An 18,906-nucleotide genomic window follows, 5' to 3' on the forward strand; every position below is an offset into this window, starting at 1 on the left:
GGATCTGGACCAGATTCGACCGCACGTTGCTTCAGTTGATTGGCATGAGAACGGATGAGCCACTGATTATCCTCCAGGAAAACGTTGTAGTTGACTTTTCCGACACGCTCGATTACTGTGGCAGCCTGCCATTTCCAGGAATTTGCTGGATGGACTTGAGCATATACAGCATCACCCGGAACAAACTGCCTCGAAATCGCTCCATGCTTCTTGTTGAAACGCTTGTTTTGCTCATCTGCTTTCGGTTGTGCTGCAGATGTACGGTTGTGTTGCGGTAGTAGCATTGACGAAACTGTGCGGTCCGGTCGTCCGAACATTATTTCTGCAAGAGAATTTTCACCTAGGTCAGCCGTTGGTGTTGACCTGTAAACTTGCAAAAACGTCTGCAATGCTTCCTCCAGTGTGTCTCCTCCCGATCGAATCTTCCGAAGAGTGCGCTTCAAGGTGTCCACGAACCGTTCTGCTAACCCATTTGATTGAGGATGGAATGGTGCTGAGCGGACGTGGTGAATGCCTTGATTCTCACAGAAATTCTTGAACTCGTAGCTGGTGAACTGGGTACCATTATCTGAGACGATGGTTTCTGGCACGCCAAATGTTGCGAACGTTTGAGTAAGTAGCTTGATTGTTGTTCTTGTCGTTGTGGTTTTAGTTGCGTATACTTCGGGCCATTTGGTGTACGGGTCGACAACTACCAGGAAAAATACGCCGTCCACAGGTTCTGGGTAGTCAATATGGATGCGTGACCACGGCTTATCAGGGATGGGCCACGATTTAAACGTTGTTTTGAATGGTGCTTTTCCAGCAGTGCAGCAGGGAGTGCATTGCCGGACGAAATTCTCGATGTCGTTGTCGATTCCGGGTCAGTAAATGAAACTGCGTGAAATAGACTTCATTCGTACCATGTCGGGATGTCCGCGATGAAACTGCTTCAGGATTTGCCTTCTGAACTTGCTCGGAACGACTACCCTGTCGTGGAACAGTATACAGCCATTGACGTTGGTGAGAGACTCCCGCCTGTTGAAGTAGACTCGAATCTCTGGATCTTCGACTGATCGTGCATCGTTTGGCCAACCCTCACGAATAAACTGCAGCACCGCTTGTAGTGGTTCATCTGCCTGTGTTGCACTTTTGATGTCTGCGAACGAAACTGGTACCTGCTCGGTAGTGTTTTGAATAATGCTCACCACGTCTTTTTCTAGGGATATCGCTGCCACAACGTACTCCTCTTCTTGCTGCTTAGAACGGTCGATGAGTCTTGACAGCATATCGGCGCATCCGAAGTCGTTGGTAGACACGTGCCGAATGTCGAAGTCGTAGTTGAGAAGCATCAATGCCCATCGTTGAAGTCGATTTGTAGTGTGCAAAGGAATGCCCTTCTTCGATCCAAAGATTGATAATAGCGGTTTGTGATACGTGGTCTGTGATCCGTGAGCAGAGTGAATCTGCGCCCAAGGAGGTACTTGTGAAACTTCGTTACCGCATATATTAGTGCAAGTGCTTCTTTTTCCGGCTGCCCGTAACCTTTCTCCGCTGGAGTGAGGGATCTTGATGCGTGCTGGATTGCCTTCAGATGTCCATTCGAAAATTCATGGAAGATGACTGCACCGATGTCCGTGCTGGAGGCGTCCTCTACTACGATGATTGGTATCTTCGGGTCGTAATGCGTCAGCAACATATCGAACTGCAGGACTTGCTTGAATTGCTCAAAAGACTGTTGGCAATCGGAATTCCACTGCTACTTCGAATCATTCTTGAACAATTGGTCGAGAGGATGACGAAGTTCATGGATGTTGCGCACGAATCTGCCGTAGAAATTAACGGCTCCCAGCAACGATCGCACTTCGGAAACATTGGTGGGTGCTGGAATAGAGGCGATGGCTTGAAGCTTCTCTGGATCCGGACGGATGCCGTTTCGATCGACGATATGCCCCAAATATCTGATTTCGGTTTGGAAGAAATGGCACTTTTCCAGCTTGACATGGAACCCGTTTTCCCCTAGACGTTGTAGTAGCTTGTCTAGTGACGCCTTGTGTTCCTCCCAGCTTCTTCCGAAGATGATAGCGTCGTCGAGAAACGACCGAACACCAGGAATGTCGGCTATCATGCTGTCAACCAGTCTTTGGAATGTTCCAGGCGCTGACTTCACCCCTGGAGCGAGCCGGTTGAATTGAAAGAGGTCTCGATGCGTGTTTATGGTGAGGAGCTTCTTCGATTCTTCATCTACTTCCACTTGCAGGTATGCATCGAAAAGGTCGATGATGCTTAATATGGTGCTTTCGTTGAGCTGTGCAAAGATCTCCTCCGGGGTAGTTAGAGGATAGTGGTTTGCTTCAAGCGCTTCATTGAGTGCCGTGGAGTAGTCCGCACAGATGCGAACTTTACCATTCGGCTTGCCCACTCTGAGAAATCGATCGGCGTGATGATTCCCAGAGACTGAAGACGTGTTAATTCTGCATCCACCCGCGGAATCGTGTTGAACGGAACTGGTCGCTTCGAACAGAAAACTGGTTTGGCGTTAGGGTTGAGGAATAACTTTACCTTGGTTTTCTTGCAGTGGCCCAGCGAGTCGTCGAAAACCGCCGGATGCTCGGCTTGCAGCTGTGCTCTAGCTTCGGCAAAACATGGTCTGGATACAGCAGAAACTTGATTGCAGAGACTATCGAACGGAACCGACCACAGGTTGAACATGTCGATCCAATCAATACCCATTACGTTGAGATCTGGTGATGACGTTACGAAACACTGACCACGCTTGACCATGTCATTGAGGACTGCTTCACAATGGAATTCTCCGTGGTCCACCAGATGCGTTGGAGGCTTCGATCGATGATGGAGTTAACTTTGGTCGTCTCAGTTGCTGCCAAGTTTTCTTGGAAATCACCGTGATATCACTTGCAGAATCCAGTTGTAGCGAAGTCATGACACCGTTGATATTGATGGTCACATACTTGCGTTTCCGGTTGCTGTTTGCGATGTGCTTCACGAAAATTCCCTTGTCTTGAGATCTGGGACCGGCCTTCTTCTGGAACTGCTTCTTCTCTCGAGGTTGAGTTGAAGAGTCGCTTGAAGACTTCTTGATGCAGCTACAGTAGCCTTCTTTATGACCGATGCGGTTACATACCTTGCAGAGATGATCATCAGAAAATGGACAGTCACAGACGTAGTGCATCTGACCGCACTGCCAGCATGGAGTACGAGGAGTGGACTTGCTTTCCGTTTTCAGTGGACGATACTGGTTTCCGGGTTTCTTCTCCGGAATGCTATGGACTGAATTCTTCGAACTTGATGGATGTTCGATCATCGTAGTGTCCGACTTGATGTTGACGAGCCGCTGGAACCCGTCAATGAGAGTTTGAATTGTCACCGGAGCATCAGCCGTTTCACCTTCAATCCGGGATAGAAACCTTGCTTGAATGTCCGCGTAGCGTGGAGACCACAGACGAAAAACAAACACTTGAAGTGATCAATCTTCAAATTCTGGAACTCAAACTCTTCACATGTCCTGTTGACTTTTCCGCCATAGCTGATTATGTCGTCGGCCTCGGACTTGAGTAGCTGCATGCACTGGTAGCGTTTGTGGAATACGGAGGTCTGTCTGCCGAAGATCTTTGTGAGTGTCTTGACGGTATCGGCAAACGTGACCTCCTTTGGTAGTTTCGGAAGTGTAGTTGACGTAGCGACTGTGAGAAGACGTGTCCAACTTCCGTAGCAGAAGCCTAACTTTTGCTGCGTCGTCCAGACTTCGTGCGTCGCTTTCAAATAAATCCGAGTAACGGGCAAACCATTTTTCGAATGTGGTGCCGTTCTCCGGATCCAAGCAGAACTCGCTGATGTTCGTTGACAGGGATTCCAAAACTTGCTCTGGGTTCGTTGCTTGTGGAACGGCCAACCGCTGGAGAAGCTGCAAAATCGCTGCTTGGAGTTCTTCGTTTGTCGCCACCATCCTTCCTCGGTTCGATTCTGGAATTTTTGAACTTGTGAGCTTCCAGAAAAATCCTCGTCGCCAACTGAAAGTTTGAGTGCTTCTAACTATACGTTAATTCAGGTTGACATCTACACTTTGAATGACTAATTTTTCCAGCTCGGTCGCAGCTGTAGGTTGCTGCGATTACTTGAATGGAACATCGTGATTACTTTGATGGCACAGTAAGGAAGCAGAAACTTTCAAAGTTTGCCAAGAAATACATGACTTGGCAAGCGATCTGCTCATGTGTCAAACGGAGCTCGCCGTTCGTGACTACCGGGACTGTAAACGGGGAGATCTACCTCAAGGAGTGCCTACAGAAGCGTCTGCTTCCTCTGTTAAAGCAACACGATCTTCTGGCCGGATCTAGCTTCGTACCACTATTCAAATATTGTCCTGGAACTAAGGCCCATCGAAAAATACTGGGCTATTATTAAGCAGGCACTACGGAAGCATTCCAAGGAGGTCAAATCTGAGGAAGATATGAAGAAAAAGTGGGTTTTCGTACAGAAGAAACTGCAGCCAGATGTTGTACAGAACCCAATGAGTGGAGTTGAAAATATGCCAAAAGCTTACTAATTGGTTTTATTTTAATGCCTGCAAGAATCGGTCTACTAGGTAATTTTCTACAGCGTTTCTTTGGATGTTCTAAGAACTTTAGGGAACATCTTAAATATTAAGAGAGTTTTTGAAACTTTGAGGAATCCCAAATCCCAAAATAATCGCTGGAAACACTAAGTTGCTGGTGGAAAAATTGAAGGTCCCAAACTTTTCCATCGCAGTTCACCACATCTGTTCAACCCTGGCCTTTAGTCGATCCAATTTAAATTAAACAGCCAAATGGCACCAGAAACCAGAAATCAACCAATTCACCCGACAACAAGCCTCAACTTTCAGCCTAAATAGACGCTACTTCTCAAGGATTGGGAACGACATGCGCGTGTTATATGAGTAAATTTTAACCATATTTATGTGTTCATATTTCCCCAACCCCGTTCGGCCGTTCGACTATCCAACGAACCCGTAGCTGAGTCCCCGGCAAACCCAAACGGCCTCCGTTTAAATTCATGTGCGCTCGAGGATATGTGCTGAACGGGCATCCAAAACGGCTCCCGCCAGACGTTTCCGAAATTGAAAATTCTCATTAGTGAACGAGCAGAGGATATGGAATTTATGCTTGTCTTGGGATGCTTTGTGGACGAATTACGAGCTGGAATAGATGGCATGGCAAGGCACGGCATGGTAGGCCGAAAGGAGGATCGACCGAGTCCTTGAAGCGTACGGTTTTCTGCTCCACTCTCCGATGCCTGCCAGGCATGGCCAGAAGACTCAGGAGTGCGAGGTTTTTACATTGAAAACGCATATTAATTAAGAAGGAATAGGGGAAAAGTTTCGTTGTTTTGAAAGCGGTAGGATTGTCTTTTTTCTAGGAATATATACGTTTTGAAAGGGTCTGAGTCTTTTTCTGGGTGGTTGCTTCCAAAGAGCGCTTCAGATCGTTCAACTGCGTAAATTTTTTAGGTTTTTTATTTAATTAGGCTAAATGATGGTCACTTTCCTCGATTCCATGGAAAACAGATAACAGTTTTCCTAATTCAGTTTGCAATATTCATACCAACTGCTTGACTTCATACGCCAGGACAAATTAGTGTCATTAAAGCACTTCTACAGATACAATGTCTCTTAAGATTGAAAACGACACTCATTCCAGTTTGTCACATATGTTAATTACTTTATGAATGTTTCATCAAATTATAACTGCCAGCCAAGTGTAACTTATCACTTGTGCCGGAGTTAAAATAGCACAGTCGTAGACAAATGGTAAGCTCTTTCCCCCCTGCCGCAAAAACAAAACAGAGTAGGGACCCCAACAGCTGTTGGAGAGCAGTATCCGATGCACATCAACCCATTGGGTGTGAGAAACAGAAATCTTAAATAGCAACAGGAAAAGAAGAAAAAGAATAATGTATATTCATGACTCCAAAGCAAGAATAATGGAAGGGTTTCTTTCTCTGTCCCGAGGAAGGAAGCTGCTGCGCATTTTCCCATCTTGGATTGCTGAAGGTTTGAACTTTAAATCGGTCGGGTCTCTAATTTCGACTCGTCGTCGTTTTTCGTCGCATTTAATTAAAAGATAAATAAAATAAATGGAAATCAGTTTTACTACTGGGGGGGAGAGGGCGGCTGAAATTTGTCACCAGAGGATGGAAAACACGGGAGAGGGGGGGTGGAGCCCCTGGGTGGCGGTTTCGGAATCACTTAAGATTGAGCAGTTTCCCGTTTGCATTCGGAAGAGAAGGCGTCACGAATCGGTGCTGAGAAGAGGGAGGAATTCAAAATGAGTTTTTCGATTGTGTTGTTTTTCTTTTCTTGGAGAAACGTACAGGAAGAAGGACCAGCTGGTGACAGTAAGTTGTTACTGTTGTTGAAGGGGAAGTGTTGGTAAGTGGTGCTGGGGGGAGGGGAAGGGGAACAAGGGTCTTTGTAGTTTTTAATAGTTTTTCGGTGCGACAATTTATAATCGAGTTGTTTGGAGGAGTTTGTTTTCAGTCTAGTGAACGCGGTGCGCTTGGGGAATAGAAACTGGGGCACTGCCTTGGGTTTGAAAGTATTGGAATTGTTAGTTGGAGTTTTTGAGTATTTTGAAGATTGCAAAGAGTGCTGCAGTTGCTGTTGGTACTGCTCGGTTTGTTTGAGATATGGAAAGGATGATGAACGGAGGCGCAAATGAGATGGATGATGGGATGAGAGATGGGATGGAGATTTTGCTGAATCCGTTTTAGGTGCTTCCAAGGCATGGAAGACAACAACCTTTCTTTCGTTTCGTTTCATTTGGGTTTTTTGTGCGATATCGAGAAGTGCAGTGATAAAGTGCTGTAGGTATTTTCAGTGCGATTTTTCGGTTTACTGGTGCGTTATAGATTGCTTGCATGTGCCATTGAAGGTGCAATTCGTGTTGAGTGCAGTGATTCATATAAACATTTAAGTTGTGATATTTTGTTCACGGAAATGCAGGAAATGAGAGAAGATGGTTATGAGGCTATTGAAATGTTCCAATTGTGTTTGTAGATTGTAACATAAATCATATCGATAATATAGTACATTAATCTATGGTATCTAATAAAGCAAGAATGGAGAGATGCATCAGCATTTTGAGCAATCCGAGGATCACAATGTAATACGGATTGGACCCAAATATGGTCAATCTCATGGTGATCATGGCTCCGAATGCCGATTTGTTTTTATTTTCATCAATATTATCGGTACAGTTGAGATCCGGAAAATCTCCCGAAGCGACAATCGGTTTAACACTCGTTCCATACGTTATACAAAGTGTCGGAAGTAGTGCGTTTTATTCACAAAATGATGTGTTATACAGCGTTCTACTTTTGATACTATGTGCATCATACAGAACAAGAGTAAAATCGATTGTCGCTAGTGGGGTTTTTCGGCTTCAAACTGTACCGACAATACTAACTGGGCACAGAATCAAAATGCGGTAAAACGGCCACGCTTTAGATTATTCAAACAATCAATTCTTGAAAAAAAAAAATGATGATGCAGAGTTCTAGTATAGTTTGTGTTGTAAAACACATTCTCGCTTGATATCAAGTCAAACGTCAAAATAAACAACTAAAACAAACATTGCGCAAGGCGGCGCCCTGAAGTTGTTAATTTTTGCTAACGGAATTTATTGGTTTAATTTATCATGTAAAAGTCATGTCTGTTCGGTTGTTCGGTGTACCCCCATGTTTGTCTTTTTCATCAGAGTGTCGCCTAGTTCGAGATCAAGAGCACATTGCTCTCCAAACCTTGTGTTCACAATCCCTACCCTGCCATCCATTTGTTACAATTTGTTACCCCTAACCTCGAGATAGCCGCGAGTAATCGGCCCCCGCTTTACTAACGTTAGTTTTAAGTAATTTTGTTATCTAAACAATGAATATCGGCTCCGCAAAGCTACAGCAAATGAGCCTGGAAAAATAAACGAATTATTAATAAAAAATGTCTGTTCGGTTAATGTTTTCATTAAATTATCAGGTAATAACAGAAGCTGTTACAGTTTGACATGTGTCGGGGTAAAACTTCTTCTTCTTCCTCGAAATTAAAGCTTATTGTTTATCGCATATTTGCTTATTGCGTGCTCTCAACTTAGTGTTCTAGATGCACTTCCACAGTTATTACTTGAGAGCTTTTGATCCCTGTACCATTTTTTGCATTAGTATAACTGTGGGGCAAGTACAATCCTACTCTATGCCCAGGGAAGTCGAGAAATTTTTCAACCCGCAAAAGTTCCTAGGCCAGACTGAGAATCGAACCCAACTATCTCCAGCATGGTCTTGCTTTGTAGCTGCGTCCTTTACCGACTAAGCTAAGGGAGGGTCAGACGGCCACCTTTGGTGTGTTGAAACTGGATGCGTTAATAACAATGCACCACACCACACCAGTGCTGTTAATTTTAATATCATTCGATTGAAGATGAACCAATACAACCATTCAATTAATTCTGTGAAAATGAATTGTCACATGACCATAATTTGAAGAGCCCCTTTCTCATTTGAAGCTCATCGTCACTGTCAATTGAGCCACTCACTGATATAGGACAGTGGAGTATGGAAGAAACCCAGCAAAATGGTCCCGAAGAGAAAAGTCGACCCGATGTTGGATACATTTAAGGCGAATTTAAGGTTGATGTCGACCCAATGTCGTGTTGTTGGTAGGTAAATTTTTAATTTATGTCGGGTCAACATCGGGTTGGGGTTTGGTAGAAGTCAGGTTGGTCTCGGGTTGGCTTAGCGTTTTCGCCGGAATGTCGACCAGAGCTCCGTTGAATGATATCAAGCGTTTCTCAAATGAGAATGCTCCATGCCTTCGTCAAATGACTAAGCAACTGATATCACCCATTCGAAGGAGGTCCCCTTTGATAGTGGTTAGCTGCTTTTCTCATTTTCATCAAATATGTTCAATTGATTTTGAGAATTTACAGCACTGGACCACTCAATAGGAACCGGCATTAACGTAGCATATGGAATTAGAGCTAATTGGGGACAAACACTTATTGTCGGGTAATATGAATGGATAGCTTCCTGGTGTGTTCTGAAAATTTATTAACAAGATAGATGACCTTCTTTTGGGAAAGTTTTGCATCCAAAAAGTCAGAAGTCTGGTCCTCCGGAAGACCCGGAACATCCGTAAAAGTGGTCAATTCAAGAAACTGATCCTGCAGCTGCCGTGTTTTTTCGAATCCACTCACAGACGTCTTATTACAATTCACTAGGAGCTATTACCAGACTTTGGTCTCTAAGAACTACAGGATCCGGTCCAATAGAAGATCCGGAACATCCATAAACTGGCAAATTAATGAAACTGATCCTGTAGCTCTGTAAAATATTCTAAACCACTCATAAACGTCTTACCAGTATGAATTTGAATTTGTGACCGGAATATGAACCCTGTGGACCACGGGTTGGTTCACCGGTAGATTTGCAACATCCGTAAAAGTCGTCAATTCATTAAACTGATCCTAGAGCTTCGTGTTTTTTTTTAAACTGCTCACAGACTCTAATTACAATTAAATCAGAGTTATGACCAGAATTTGGACTCCGGGAACTACAGGATGGTTCACCATCAGATCAGGAACATCAGTTAGAGTCTTCAATTCATGAAACTGCTCCTGAAGCTCCGTGGTTTTTTTAAAACCACTCATAACCGTTTTTTTTTTTTATTATTATTAATATTATTATAGTCACTTTAACGCTCTTGGGCCATTCGTGACTTGTCCGGGGGTGAGATTTGAACTCGTGACTTCAGCGTGTGAGGTATGGATGCTACGCCGGGGTCTCCTCCCACTCATAACCATTTTATCAGAAAGAATTCATAGTTGTGATCGGAATATGGACCTTGGGGACCACAGAATGATCGACCAAAAGATCCATAACATCCTTAAAAGTGGCAAATTAAAGAAACTGATCCTGTAGCTCCGTCGTTTTTTTTCTAAGCCACTCATAGACGTCTTATGAGAATGAATTTGAAATTTTGACCGAAATAAAGGGTGATACGGTCAAAATTTGGTCAATATCAACTTGACGTATTTCTTTCAATTTTGCATTTAAAAAACCTGAACACCCCTCATTTTGAAGGTGTGTGTGTGTAGAATGTTGCTCCTATTTTGATTTTGGAATTCACTCTTCAGTTGTCAAAATGCCGTCCAAGCAAGAAGAGCAGCGTATCAAAATTTTGCTCGCGCATCGCGAAAATCCGAGCTACTCGCACGCAAAGTTGGCAAAATCGCTAAAAGTTGCCAAATCAACCGTTACAAATGTAATTAAAGTATTTGGGGAACGTTTGTCGACAGCCAGGAAGTCTGGATCGGGGGGAAATCAAAAACCGGAAGCCGCTGAGACGACAAAGAGAGTTGCCGGTAGTTTCAAGCGAAACCCTAACCTCTCTCTCCGAGATGCCGCAAATAAGCTGGGTGTATCGTCTACAACCGTGCATCGAGCCAAAAAACGAGCCGGACTATCGACTTACAAGAAGGTAGTGACTCCAAATCGCGATGATAAACAAAATACGACGGCCAAAGCGCGATCCCGGAGGCTGTACACGACGATGCTGACGAAGTTTGACTGCGTGGTAATGGACGACGAAACCTACGTCAAAGCCGACTACAAGCAGCTTCCGGGACAGGAGTTTTATACGGCAAAAGGAAGGGGAAAGGTAGCAGATGTTTTCAAGCACATGAAACTGTCAAAGTTCGCAAAGAAATATCTGGTTTGGCAAGCCATCTGTACCTGTGGCTTGAAAAGCAGCATTTTCATAGCTTCCGGGACTGTCAACCAAGAAATTTACGTGAAAGAGTGTTTGAATAAACGTCTGCTGCCTTTCCTGAAGAAACACGGTTGTTCCGTACTGTTTTGGCCGGATTTGGCATCTTGCCATTACGGTAAAAAGGCCATGGAGTGGTACGCCGCCAACAACGTGCAGGTGGTTCCCAAGGACAAGAACCCTCCCAACACGCCAGAGCTCCGCCCAATTGAGAAATACTGGGCTATTGTCAAGCGGAACCTAAAGAAGACCAAAAAAACTGCTAAGGGCGAGCAGCAGTTCAAGGCAAACTGGCTTTCTGCGGCGAAGAAGGTGGACAAGGTGGCTGTACAAAATCTGATGGCAGGGGTCAAGCGTAAGGCCCGGCAATTCGGATTTGAAAAAGGGGAAGCCTAACTGAATATTTTTCCTGAATTTTATACTAATTGAACTTGAAAAAGAAATTTAATTTGATTTTTTAAATAAACGATTTCACCGATTTACACGCGTTTTCCCTTGACCAAATTTTGACCGTATCACCCTTTATGAACCCTGGAGACCACAGGATGGTTCACCGGTAGATGCGGAACATTCGTAAATGTGGTCAATTCATGAAACTGATTCTCGTGCCCCAATTTTTTTTTTCGTAACTACTCATAAATACGTTATCAGAATGAATTCGGAGTTGTTACCGGAATATGGACACTGGGGACTACAGCATGGTCCACTAGAAGATCTGGAACATCCGTAAAAGTGGTAAACTCAAGGCTCCACGTATTTTTCGAAACCACTTATAGCCATCTTATCAGAATGAATTCGAAGTTGTCACCGGAGACCACGAGATGGTCCACCGCAAAATCCGGAGAATCCTTAAAAGTGGTTCATTTTTTTTCCTTGATTAGTTTTCCGTCAAACTTGTTTTCCATAGTGAGTACCAATGCTACCGACGACAGAGAAGCAGCTTCCAGGCATGACAAATCATTTACATTAATTTAGTGTATCAATCTACACTCATTTGTCTCTAACATTTTTCATTAACAGAATTTTGTTAAACAATGTATGAAGCTTTCATTGACAGCAAAAAATTCTGAATTATAATTGTGATGTAAACATTAATTCACGTAAACTTGTATTTCATTTCACGCAAACGAGCAACTTGTAAGCAATGTTGTGTACAAATATGACGCTCCTTTTATGTGCATCATAGTGCACATAAATTTACACTACTTTTTCGAACTGTGTAGGTTTTGATATTAGCTACAACTTTTGTTTATAATTTAAATCTGTATCTCTTGTGCATGTTGAACCAGAGTGAACAGAACCCACCATTGATTTTCAGAGAATGTAAATTACATTCACTGAAAAATAATAACAAGTTCTGCCCGCTCTAGTTAATCATGTATAAGAGGCATAGATTTGAGTTATTTTCAAAAGTTTTAGTTAATACCAAAATCTTCAATAGTTTCATACATCAATTTATGGAATTCTGTTAATGGTAAAAGTTACAGTTAAATGAATGTAAATTGATGCACGAAATTAATGTTAATGATTTTCCATGCCTGGCAGCTCCCACATCTGGACCCTACCTATCGACCCATCAACTAACTCAAGGACCGGGGACCAACGGCTTAACTACCCTTCCGAAGGAAGGCGTGATCAGAGATTTTATGTCTCAGGAAATCCCGACGGTGGCAACTGGGATTGAACTCAGGCCTTTTGGGGTGAGAGGCAATCACGCTTACCACTACACCACCTGCATCGCTGTGGTAAATTCATGAAACTGATCCTAAGCATCCACGGTTTTTTTTTCTGAACCTCGTATAAAAGTCTTATCATAATTAATGTAAAGCTATGACCGGAATTTGATCATTAAAAACCACGAGGTGGTCTACTAAAACATCCGGAACATCCGTAAAAGTGGTCAATTCATCAAACTGATCCTAGAGCTCTGCGGTTTTTTCAAAACCACTCATCATCATCATCAACGTCTTATCAGAATTAATTCAAAGTTGGGACCAGAATATAGACTCTGGTTATCACGGGATGGTCCACCGGAAGATCTGAAAAATCGCTAAAAGTGGTCAATTCATGAAACTGATACTAGTTCTCCGCGGTTTTTTCGAAACCTCTTGAAGACGTCTTATTAGAATTAATTCAGAGTTGTGTTCGGAATATCAACCCTTGGGACCACGGAATGGTTCACCGGAAAATTCGGATCATCTGTTTGAGTGGTCAATTCTTTAAATCCTTGAAACTAATCCTCCATTTTTTGTGTCCGGAAAATTTACCCTTGGGTCCACGGAATGACCTTCCAGAGGATCCGAATCATCCCTAGAAGATGTAAATTTATGAAACTGATCCTAGAGCTCTTGTGATTTTTCCAAATCACGGAAGATTGACGCTTAGGACCACGGGATGGTCTTACAGGAAGATCCAGAACATCCATTAAAGTGTTCAGTTCTTGACGGTCGGTGTTTTTCAATACCACTCATTGGTGTCATATATGGGAGCTATGACTAGAAAATGGACCCTGGGGACCAGTGGATGGTCCTTTGAAAGATCCGAAACATCGTTAAAAGTCTTATAAATATGAATTCGGAGTTGTGATCGGAAAATATACCCTGGGACCATTTAATGCTCTTCTGGAAGATCATAGACGTCTCACCAGAATGAACTCGGAATTGTGACCTGTTAATGGACCCCGGGGTCATTGGTAGTCCTCCGGAATATCCGAAACATCCGTTAAAGTAGTTAATTCAAGAAAACTGATCTCTGCACTCATTGGCTTTCCTAGAACTGCTCATAGACATTTCTATTTATTATCATGTGTGATTTCTAACGGCGCCGGTGGTGTAGTGGTAAGCGTGATTACCTCTCACCCCAACAGGCCTGGGTTCAATCCCAGTCGGCACCGCCGGGATGTTCTGAGGCATAACATCTCTGATCACGCCTTCCTTCGGATGGGAAGTAAAGTCGTTGGTCTCCGGTTCATGAGTTGATGGGTCGATAGGTAGGGTCCAGGTGTGGGAGCTGCCTTCCTGGCACGTCGGTAGCATTGGTGCTCAGCACGGAAAACAAGATCGACGGAAAAAAACAAACCAAAAGAAAAAAAAAAATGTGTGATTTCTAGGTAGTAGGGGAAATGGATGAAATGTCGGCCTAAATGCCTCAAATTTGGGCCCATGCATAAATTCAGCAATCGACTAAATTTTCAATAGTGACCAAAAATATCGATTAGTACCGTCTTAATGACGCGTTCACCTAGATAAAGTTGATAAATAGCAGATTTTTAACGCTGGGCCCAATCTTAGATCCATAGGCCAATATTAGAGCCATTTCCCCTATTTAAGTATTTAATGACTTCTAGGCGCTTTTAGTTGAGTTTTTGAATATTATTTCTTAGATTTCTTGGACTTATTTCTCTTGACTTCTTTGAGATCTTTCTTCGGAGTTACAAGTTAGCGAGGGACTATCTCTAATGTTGATATTTTTCATTAATTACATCAAAATTCAATCAATAAACCATTTAAAAATATCGTCTTATAGAATTCTTAGGGTTTCGAAAAAATCGCGGAGCTCTAGGATCAGTTTCATGAACTGATCACTTTTACGGATGTTCCGGATCTTTTAGTGGACCAACCCGTGGTCCTCAGTATAAATTTTGTGGTCAAATCTCCCAATTCATTCTGATAAGACGTCTATGAGTGGTATCGAAAAAAAAACCGCGGTGCTCTAGGATTAGCTCTATCAATCGACCACATTTACGGATGTTCCGGATCATCCGGTGGACCATCGCAATTAGCTCAAATCCCATATGGTACGTGTTTTCGTTAATGGACTATAGAAATCCAGTGGCATCAGTACTATAGGAATCCGGCAAGAACGCCCATCTATTTCTGTGCAAAATTCAGCTGCAAACATAGACGCCGTGGAATACACCCTCACCAGCATTACTTTGTTTATTGCTCCGCCTTGGCTCTTCTGTCATTTATTTCGAGAGAGTGGAATTATGGCCGGATATTTTTTGGTCTTCTTTTTGTTTGTTGTTTATACATGACATATCAAACATTTGATGCATTTAAAATTACGGTGAAGGGTGGTTATTTCACGCACTCAACGCGAGAGTAAAGTCTTTCACTGTATCTTCATTAAAAAAAATAAATGATTGAAGAAATTAGTAATCAGCTCCGTAACGTGGGTAGATCACCTTTTCGTGCTATGTTACGGGATGTAAGATCTACCACCGATTCCTAGTCTTGACAACTTCAAACTAGGAGAACAGGATTTTTCAGTAATCAAAGGAACACACCTTAGTCCTTGTTACTTTTTATAACAGCTGTTTGGAGGCATAAATGGATATGCAATAAGAACTTGTCTCAACACCCGAGCAAAGGATTATACCAAATTGAAAACAAGTTCTGATACCCGGTTATCAAGATTTGATAACTGAACGTGTTATCTTTGTGGTTGATTAAACAGCCAACAAAACAAAAATTATATCAAAAGAATACTTCTGGGAGCTCACAAAAATAACTGATTTAGCTATCATTGAAATCATCTTGATAACAAATCCTGCGATCCATGCCAATTTTTTCAACAAAATTCAAAATTATTTAATCGATTTGGTATTATAGCCTTACGCTGATAACTGAAATATGATTGACAGTGTTTTTTTTTTCACCATGTGGATAATATTTGAAGTTTTGAACTAACCTTGCATCATTTCATATTATTTCATGATATCAAATGATAACAACATTAGTCGAGGTTGATAACGAAATTAGTTATGCGAAAAATGATATCTGTAATAACAAGACAAGTAGCAGACTAAGTTCGTCAGATTTGCTTGTATAGAGGTTGAGTAAATGTTAACATTTTAATACAGCTTGATTGAGGTTGTATAAATGAAATTAGCAAAGCGTTGTGAACATTGTTATTTGGGATGAACTGTCTGTAGAAACTGTATTTTGAAATCCTAGGTATATAGAAGGTTACTGTCTTGAGCTTAGTTGTTCAGATGACCACGGTCTTCCGGATGGTGCTCATATAAGCTCAGAACTCTCTCGTAGTGGTGCTAGCAATTATGCTATGTCTTGAAGCCTGCCCCATATTGTATGTTACTGTGCAATATGACTATGTTTGGAACAGCGGTGACGCGCAGAGGCTGAAAATTGATGCTGGTCGCCTTTTTTGAATCCAAAATGGCGGCAATCGCCTCAGCCTTCCCCGTTCTGTATAAACCCTTATTTAAGGGAAATTTCGGCTTCGGTAATACCTTAACCTATTATCATCAGGAGGTTAAACAAAGTCCTAGAGCACTCAAAATTGAGCTCTCGAGGACGTTGTTTACCCCCTGACGATAATAGAATAAGGTATTGCCGAAGCCGTCATTTACCCTTTTTTTTATTTTTTTATTTTTTTTTACTGTCTTTGCTGGCACGTACAGCCAATTTCAGCTTATCCTATGTAATCTCATCCTAGTTTTAAAACAGTCATTAGTGATATTAAAATTAAATTGTTCACAGACCGAAAAAAAAAGCTCTAAAGAAGGAATTTAATGGACTGTTGAACCTATAACTTGTTCTGTGTCCGGGAATGACGATGAGAGTGAAATGCCGTAGTTGACGATGAGGCGAATTGAGTGTAGCTTCTTGCAGCAAGCCTGGACAGTCAATGATGTTCATCAAGATGTCTAATATAACCAGTTGTTGCAATGCCAGGCGTCTTGTCGAGAGTAGATCTAAATTGATCAGTTGGCATCGTGCCTGGTAGTGCGAAGCGTATGAATAATGTTTGAGCTCCCTCGATGCAGATGACCTGGGACACGTGAAAAGGTGTCCAAACCGGAATAACATATTCCAGAAAAGTGCGAACCAGAGCACAAAATAGCGATTTTAACGCGTACACATCAGTTAGGTGAGTGACATTGCGGTGAATGAACCCCAGTACCGAGAAGGCTTTGGTTGTTACTTCAGGAATGTGCTCGTTAAATCGAAGTTTAGAGTCCATTATCACACCCAAGTCCCGAATGCTCTGTATCCGTTCCAGCTGGTGGTACTGGTGATGATGATCGTCGACCAGCTTGGTTAAACGTGATAACTTTGCATTTATCAATGTTAATGCACATATCGTTATCATTACACCATTGCAGGACCCCGTCGATATCGGTCTGCAGCGCAATACAGTCTAATATAGATGCGATAAACCTGTATATTTTTAAGTCATGACTATAGCGCAATTTACCAGAAGCGATTCGAAGGCACAAGTGATTGATGAATAGGACTAATATTAGAGGTCCTAGCACACTACCCCTTGGGATACCCTTCCCGGGTCGTTAGGTAAGACATTAACCAGTCAGTTATCCAATCTGGGAAACCCATATGTTTTAGCTTCGTCGTCGCATAAGCATGTGGGACAGTGCCGTACGCTTTAGAAAATTCAATGTATACAGAGTCCACCTGGTTTAGATTTCGATCTCCCAGAACAGTACGTTGGTGAAGCCCATCAATTTGGTTATCTTGGACCGGCGAGGTATGAATCCATGCTGATAATCGGAGATTATCGGTCTTGCAGCATGCAGGATTTAACACTTTTTTGACCTCTATATGTCGTGCCTCTTCGGAAAATATCCATATTGTCGGGTATTTGACAGCATTCTTAATTCGATGGCTGCCATCTTAGATTCCAAAATAGATTTTTGATCTCTACACGTCGTTCCCATTCTGGAAACATTCATATTTTTGGGTATTTGATAGTATTTATAAGACTGATGGCCACCATCTTGGATTCCCCTGTTCCGAAAATACGCAAAATATTCACAATGCACAGAAACATTATATATGGGCAGGCTTTCTAAACATAGCATATTCAGGAGTTCGTATGCACACTAGCGTTACGTAGTAGAGAGTTCTGAACTGGTATTACCATCGTTCGAAAGGACTTGGTCACCTGAACTACTTTGCTCAAGACGGCAACTTTCCATTTGGCAATGATCACGAGATATATAGCGACCGTCATAAGCGATTTGAAAATGAAACGCTCTAGCGCCGTAGTTCCCAATTAAACTTGCTACTTTAGTTTACCTTAACTTGCTACCTTAGTATACCTAAACTTAATTGGGCAGATATTTTTGAGACATCCAAACTAATCTGGAGTTCAGATCATATGGTCTACCAAATCAACCATATACCAGAGCCTTTGTAACGAATTATTTCCAAATAAGTTCCTACAGATTTTGCACATCATTTACGTTTCAATTCCATGTGTATAAGATGTTCTAGGTTCTCTAAATTGTCCTGTAGTTCAGACTATTTGATGTACTGAATCAACCAAAGCCTGCACGACATCCTCTGTGGTGACACCTACTCAAACAAGTTCATAGTGTTTTTGTGCATCACTTGTATTCTATTTTGATGTTTATAAGATGCTCAAAGTTCTTCAATTTATCCTGAAGTTCAGATCAAATGATCTATCAGATCAACCATGCTTGACCCTTGGTTACGAACCAACTCAAAACTGATTCATTGAGATTATAAGTGATGGACAAAAGCTCTATGAACTTGTTTGGACATGTGTCGTCATTGAGGACTTCATGCAGGCCTTGAGTGATCCGGTATATCAAATAGTAGAACAATTTGTACATCTTATGTACATGGAATTAAAACGTAAATGATGTGCATAATCTGCATGAACCTGTTTTTAGTTGTTTCGAATCTAAGGGCAATGTATCAGTATTTTTGATCTAGTAGACCGTTTGATCGGAACTGCAGGGTAATTTGAAGATCCTTGAGCATCTTATCTACATCAACAGTGATGCGATGCGTGAAGTGATGCGCAAAAACTATATGAACATGTTTGGTTAGGTGTTTTGTCCAGTAGATCAAATAGGCTGAACTCCTGGACCATTTTGAGAACCTAAGCACGTCTTATACTCATTAGATTCGAATTTAAATGATGTGCATAATCTCTATGAACCTGTTTGCAGTTATGTCGCAACTGTCGTATAACGTATCAGTGATTGATGATCTGCTAGATAATTTGATCTGAGCTCCAGGATAACCTTGAGCATCTTATAAACATAAAAATAGATTATAAGTAATGTACAAAAATACAATGAACATGTTTGGGCAGGTGTC

At 42.1% G+C, this 18,906-nt stretch overlaps 1 protein-coding gene across 4 annotated transcripts in view; it reads right to left on the reverse strand.

Moving 5' to 3' along the window:
* Gfrl (Glial cell line-derived neurotrophic family receptor-like) overlaps window positions 1-18,906 on the reverse strand; it is a 933,561-nt gene that overhangs the window by 77,893 nt on the left and 836,762 nt on the right. The window lies entirely within an intron of this gene.

The sequence above is a fragment of the Ochlerotatus camptorhynchus genome, unplaced genomic scaffold (genome assembly GCF_037179485.1).
Source record: "Ochlerotatus camptorhynchus isolate MF236.1 unplaced genomic scaffold, CSIRO-AGI_Acam_v1.1 ptg000457l, whole genome shotgun sequence".
Lineage (NCBI taxonomy): Eukaryota > Metazoa > Arthropoda > Insecta > Diptera > Culicidae > Ochlerotatus > Ochlerotatus camptorhynchus.